Here is a 6,591-nt window from a genome sequence, read left to right as displayed (position 1 = left end):
AGCCTTACCAAAGGGATTTGTTAAGCAAGAGCAGAGTGGTTTCAAAAAGCTGCTATTTATTGTAGTGTTTGTGAAAGCACTTCTGGCAGTTTAACCACAAGTTCTTTTTTGAAGAAATGAGTTGTGATTTGTGTACTGAAACCTGGTTATTTATTCTTCATAACTGAGCAACAAAAGGTGAGTAATGGAGTATACACTGTCATCCTAGGAATAAAAACTATGAAGTGCAAGTACTTGGCAAGGGTGTGAAGTGTTTACAGTTCAAATGAATTGTATTTTATAGCAAATTAACCGTTGTGTTCCTATTTTCTTGATCAAAGATGCAATGTGACACATTCATTATCTTTAGGATGACTTTTAATGTATTGTGAGGTGAATACTGTCATGTATGATGTGAAATAAATTCTCCAATGAGTGTCTTACTGCTTTTTCAAACCAGGACCCCAGAAGGTGGATGGTGAAACCTGCTGATTTCAAAAGAAATGCTTCTTATTATAATTAAATTTTTTGTTACGATTTTTTGTTTGTTTAAGAATCTGAAAATCTGGAGTCTGTTGGAGCAGGTGGCTGTGGCTTACAGATGCTAAAAGTAGTTGTGCTCAAGTCTAGAATAAACCAAGAGTGAGTAGGAGGCTTTTGAAAGTCTTTTTGCGGTTGCATGTTTTGTGTCATGCAACTTCTTGGTCTTTGTAACCAAAGGAAAAAAAAAAACTTCGCTGAGCTCCAGAGGATTATTACATTAACGGGGTGCATGTCCGTCACTGCTTTGGGCTCTCAAGCCGGCCCTGACCCTTTTGGGGGCTTTTCGGCGCCTTCCAGCGGTCGGTCGCGCGGTGGCTGCAGCGCCGCGCGCCCGGCCCCCAGTGCTGCTGGGGGGGGGGGGGGGTGGCAGGGGGCGCGAGGGCGCCGAGGGGCGGTGGGACCCTCGGGCCGGGCCGCCTCAGCCTGGGGCCGGTCTTCCCTCCTCCTCACCGCGGCGCGTTCTCGCCTCCGCCGTGCGGTGGGTTTCTCGGCTTTGCGCCCGGGGGAGGAGGCCGGGGCCGGGTGAGGGCCGCGTTTGGGGTCGGCCCGGGGGGGGGGGGGGAAGGTGGCGTGTGCAGAGAGCGCCGCCGCGCGCTGCCACAGCCCTGGGGAAGGCGCTTGGCCCCTTCATCGCTTAATTGCCTCGTAGTAAACGGCCTGAAAACGTACGTGTCTCACAGTGCTGCTCGGTTTGGTTTGGTTTTGTTTGGGGTTTTTTTGTTTGTTTGTTTGTTTGTTTGTTTTTTTCCCAGGGAAATAATGTATTTGGAACACTTTCCCCGCAGCTCTGCCCTGGGAAGCGTTCCGTTCTGTGAGGGTTTCCCCCGCCGCGGCCCGCGCCTCGCGTGCCTGCTCCGGCGGCGGTAGGGTTTGCGGCGGGTGTCTCTGCAGGCCTGGTTGTAGGGTCCAGAACGCGTAAAACGTGCGGAGACACCCGATAGTTGTAAGAACAGGTAGGTGGGAGCGGGCGTTCCTCGCCCCCCCCCCGCCCCCCCCGCGCTGGCAGAGCTCTGCTGGAGCTGCAGTAGCCCCTGCCGCCATCACAGGAGCACGGCGGGCAGGCAGACGTTTGCGCTTAGAGGTGCAAGTTCAGAGCCATGGCCGAGGGCACTTTCCACCTGCTGTTGCCTATTAAGATTGAACGTGAGTTTTAAAACAATAATACTAATTTAAAAGAACTTGCGGGGCCTTTGCAGAACAGACTTTACCAGTTCGTTAAAGTTCAGCTTTTCTTGGCAATACTAGTGTAGAGTTTCCGGGTGTCCGTGGATATCCTTACTCTGTTGTGTGCTACATGGTATTTTTTTATTAAATTAATTTTGCAAACTTGAGTACAACATCCATTAAATGGATTAATACTTTTCCCAGACTTACCACCAGTGTTGGTCTCATGCCTGATTTTCTTCAATATTTTAAAATTATCTAGGACAGCACCATGGTGGAAATTTCTCTTTGTGAGGTTCTTTGCCTGTTTTGGAGGTAGTGTTTTGATTTTTTTTTAGAAAAAATTCATTTTGGGGCAGGTAGGAAAAAAAACGCTTAAAAGATATCGAGCTTGTTTTTCAGTCCTGGACTGCATCCTGCATTTACCAACCCACTCAAACAACTGAAGTTAGTCAAGTACACAAGACACTAATGTTATGCCATGCTTTATCTTAAAGGTTTGGCTTCAGCATGTGTTGAAGAGTCTACTGCAAATCAGGCATTTAATTCCTAACTTTGAAGTTTCAATACAAAGGGCCCAAAATCTGTGATATGCTGAAAAAAGCTGTTTGAAATACTTTTGACAAAAAAGCCCTGGAGTTTTGTTTGTGAATTTCTTTGTTCTTTGGTGTATGAAATTGTCAAGATTCAAGGAAGCTCAGATTTATAATTTGTTGAGTATGCTTATACACCTACAATAAGATGTTTTTCTTCCTTTTTATTAATATAGTTTCTTCCTTAAGAAATGGGAAGCCGCAAAGCTAAAACTTGAAATTAAAATGCAAATTTGATTATTTGGGAAAGTGTGATTTGCAGCTGTAACTGAAAAAGCAGAGCAAGACAATTTGAACAAAATAGAAAATCAGATGCAGTTACCAGGAGACATTGAATTCTATTTTCTTTCTCTAAGCCAACGCCCAAATCCTTGAGCTTCTCTGTTCCACCTGTCCTTTCCATATATAACATACCTCGGGATCACAGCCTGAATCAGAGTATGAATGTGAGCCTGACCTGTGAGTCTGTTAATATGTTGTTGACATGTAACCTATTCTGTAGTTAATGTTTTTACATAGAAGTTCTCTGTATCTGTTATTTTGCATGGATCTTCTATGTCAATATTCAGCCTGTGGCTCACAGTGTTACTACTGGCTGTCGATCCTCAGTCAGAGAGGGAGACACTCAGGTACACACTATGGTCATGCTGATGTCTGAATCTGGACCTGTCCATTTCTCAAACACCAGGATCACTGGTGGCTAATGATGGAAACCTCTGAATAGCTGCTGCTCTGTTCTTGTATTAGAATTTTTCTTAACTCTGCTCAAGTGTATGTTGTGTATCTGCATTTATTTGATCCTTCACATTTAACAAGATTGCTTGTGCTTAAAATTAAGGGTATATATAACTGCATTTATCCAATTTTTACAAAAGAAAACTGTTGCTCCCTCTTGAATCTTTTGAGAAAGTTTGTTTGCTAATTCTTAAAGAGAATGCTCTTTCTGTGACACACCAGCTACTTTTGCGTGAAAATGTTGTTATTCTAGAAATTGTGATTGAAATGCTAGTATCTGTAGCTATGTATTTGTCTTAAAGTTATAAAACATGACTCTTGCTAAACACTATGGCACCTTATAAAAAAGCTCATTAGAAGTGTCCAGTTTTCTTAGTGTGATGCCTGTTGTGTAACCTCTTAGAAAGATGCTCTCTTGCCACATGATAAGACATACATACAGTGTTGTTGGTCTGCACATGAGCAGCAGTTCTGAGGCATCCCAGAATCTAGTGTGCTGCAGTCCTGTGAACCGTTCTGACATTTTTGGTCCATCTGGTTAGACCCTGCTTTGTTTCAGGGACTTTAGGTACAGATTGTTTCTCAGCATAGTTCACAGAACCTTTCCTGGCCACCCTCTTTGTTAAAGCTCCTTCCTTGTGGGAAAGGAGTTGCCTGTGACCTGCATGAATTATTCTGGGTGAAAATTAAAAATGTAACTGAAAGAGAAATATTTTTTTTAGTGAGAAGGCCGCCCACTGCGCTCTAAAGAAAGTCTAGCTATTTAGAGACAAGAAGGTTTCTGAAAGAGCTTCTGGTTTTTGAGTAGGGGATGAAATGACTAGTAAAACGGCCTTGTTCCGAGAAAGCTTTTAGATTTGAGCACATGCTTCATTTTTGGGGTGTGATTATGCTTAAAATTAAGCACCTATTTATGTGCTCTATGGACTCCGGACATTGATGCCATACATGAGGTTAACATAAATGAAATGGAAAATTTACTATAAAGTGTCAAATTAATTTTAAAAGGACCTTATGCCAGCCTCTCCAGTGGATTACAAATGACCTTAATATGAGGTTAGGGTTACAAATGCTTAGCACAAAAACACTGCTTGTAACTTGTTGCTGTTGGCCTGTGCAGTTCTTAGGAGGGTCATGATAAGGCAGAAATCCCCTCTAATTCCAATTTTTATATTCCCGCTGACTTCATACAATTTTTATGCTTTTAAGTTATTTTGCAATAGCTATGTGAAATATGTTGAAAAATCTTACGATCTAAACAGTAAAAAGTCAGACTACAGTGGAAAACAGGCAATAGTAGTGATTCAAAAAAAAGAATTGTCACAATATAGCAATTTTCTGGTAAATTAGTCATGTTTTTATATTAATGCCCAGCTGTTATCCATATTGCTGATATAGACCAAGAGCTGAATAACTGCAGGATAATATATGGAGCACATGCAATGCCCAGATGAGCTGTAATCTTTAAACGAAAAGTTAGAACTAACACAAGACTGAGTAACTCAGCAGAGTAAAAATGGCAAACCCAGCAAGTTGCAAGATTTCTGCAATGAAATCTCTGAAGCAGTTTCAAAATCAGAATACTGTGAAAAATCACTGTGTAGATGGGAGAAGGCTTTCTCAGTTATCACTTTGGGTTGATCACAGGAAATCCGAGCTGCTGTATGAAATCTGTAAGGTGGGTTGTTTTTTTTTTTTAATTCAGTTTCAGACCTGAATTATCCGCAAATTTGGCATTTGGTAGATCTAGGATTTTGATAGAGGGGCCTGGCTTTCTTCATGGAGTATTTCATTAACTCTTTAGACTTGACTTGCTCTCTGTCATCTTCTTTGGTCATTGATGTGTGCAAAGCACATGTGAGAAGTTGGCTTCCCTTTAAGTAAAATTCATAAGCATTTTGAACTGAGCAAATGTTACCTGATGGAGAAAGTAAGTTCAGGCAAGAGGCTGTGACAACACAAGCTTACTGGGAGAGTAGTACCCGTGACTTGGATTGTTATCTATGAGTTCTACTTGTGAATCTGGTTTGAAGATTACAGCAGGTTAAGACATGGCAGCAGGAGAAAATAAATTTTTGCCTGTCCACAGCAGCTTTCTTCCAAAGGTCTTGGTGTGCAGTGCCTCTGTGGTGTAAGTGATCATCAATCCTGTTGCGTGTGAAGAGTAAACATGGCCATAGCCTGCAAGGGAAGGCGTATGACCAGAACCCTAGTTCTAGAAGAATGAGCCAGTAGAACAGGAGGTAGATGGTGAATCTCACTCAAGCAGGACTGGAAGGTCTTTATCACAAGTTCAGCGAACCCTGGAAGATCTATGTCTGACATGGTAAACCCTGATTGCTACCAGGACTGTAGTTTAGTGCATTTGTGTATTATTTACACACAATTTCATCCACCTTAGGTTTGGGACTTTGGTTGAAGGAATGAGCTGCCTCCCATGAACTTGCTTGCTCCCAGTGGAAACACCTTGTCTTCAGGCCTAAAGCTTTAGCTTTTGTCCTGTGTGATTTTTGATTCATTAATCACCAGGGAACAATTGCTAGGGTGATTTTTAAATTTATTTATTTATTTTAGACTTACTGTGTGGGATTGTTCTGAGCATTTGCTGTGCTGTGATGCTTTATACTTAATTTCTTTTCCTTGCAGTTTTGTGGAATTTCTAATAGGTTAACTTTTCTCTCTTTTTTTGCAAAAAGGCTGAAATGCTATTAGAGATTGGATGAGATGTTTGTGTGTGTCTGTCCCTCCCCCTTACACGCACCCTCCCCTCTGCAGGCTGCCCTGCCAGAGCCCCTCCTCTGACTGGAAGAGAGGAGTTGAAATACTGAGCTCCTGCTTTGTGAAGGAAATTTTTCTTTCACTGCCTTGCTCAGAGGTGCCTTTGAGAGGAGAACTGATGTGGTTTTATTAACTTCTGGGCTGAGGAGGTGATTTTGTTGGCCATGGGGCTGCACACCATCATTTTACTCTGTGCTGTTGTGGCAGGAGCTTCAGGGAGTAAGTAGAAGAAACTTTCCGCTGCTAAGATTGTTCTCTCTCAATGCAAAATACTTCTGCTAAGGAATGATCTCACTAGCAAAACTTCAGAGATGCAGTAAATTTTGTTACAACTTGTAGGTTTGCAGTAATTCTTGTAGCAGCTTTGTCTTGATTTTCAGCGTAGTGTAGCAATTCGCTTTACTGAGCTCTCTGAGTGGTACTGGGCAGGTGGGAGGGCACCCTACCTATAAAGGAGTGCAGTTAAATAGTGCATCTCCCTTTGGCACTACTAGGGAAAGCAACAGAAACGGTGAGATTGTGCTAGTCAGTTCATTATCTCACCTGATAATAGCATGTTAGTATCGTGTTCTAAAATTGTGCTCACTTTGGCTGATGAAGGATTCTGAAAAGTGTGACTAGGTCGTGAAATGTCAGTGATGTGGTCCTTTGTTACTCTTGTCAACTGAAAAGAGATAAATGCATGCTGGTTTTAGAACCAAAATAAATTACGGAAGAAAATTTAAAGTTTAAAAAGAACAAAGCAAAGAGCAGAAACTCTAAATTTGGGCACCTTAACAAAATTAACAAAGTGCCTGAT

At 42.1% G+C, this 6,591-nt stretch overlaps 1 protein-coding gene across 1 annotated transcript in view; it reads left to right on the top strand.

Annotated features, from left to right (window-relative positions):
* Positions 1-935: 935 nt before the first annotated feature.
* LOC142604009 (uncharacterized) overlaps positions 936-6,591 on the top strand; it is a 105,001-nt gene continuing 99,345 nt past the window's right edge. The window contains exon 1 of the mRNA XM_075767753.1: positions 936-1,000. The gene's annotated coding sequence lies outside the window, so the exon portion shown is untranslated. The remainder of the gene's footprint in view (positions 1,001-6,591) is intronic.

Source organism: Balearica regulorum, chromosome 15, assembly GCF_011004875.1.
Source record: "Balearica regulorum gibbericeps isolate bBalReg1 chromosome 15, bBalReg1.pri, whole genome shotgun sequence".
Lineage (NCBI taxonomy): Eukaryota > Metazoa > Chordata > Aves > Gruiformes > Gruidae > Balearica > Balearica regulorum.
The sequence above is the reverse complement of the archived record's forward strand: the minus strand, read 5'-3'. Positions and strand labels throughout refer to the sequence as shown.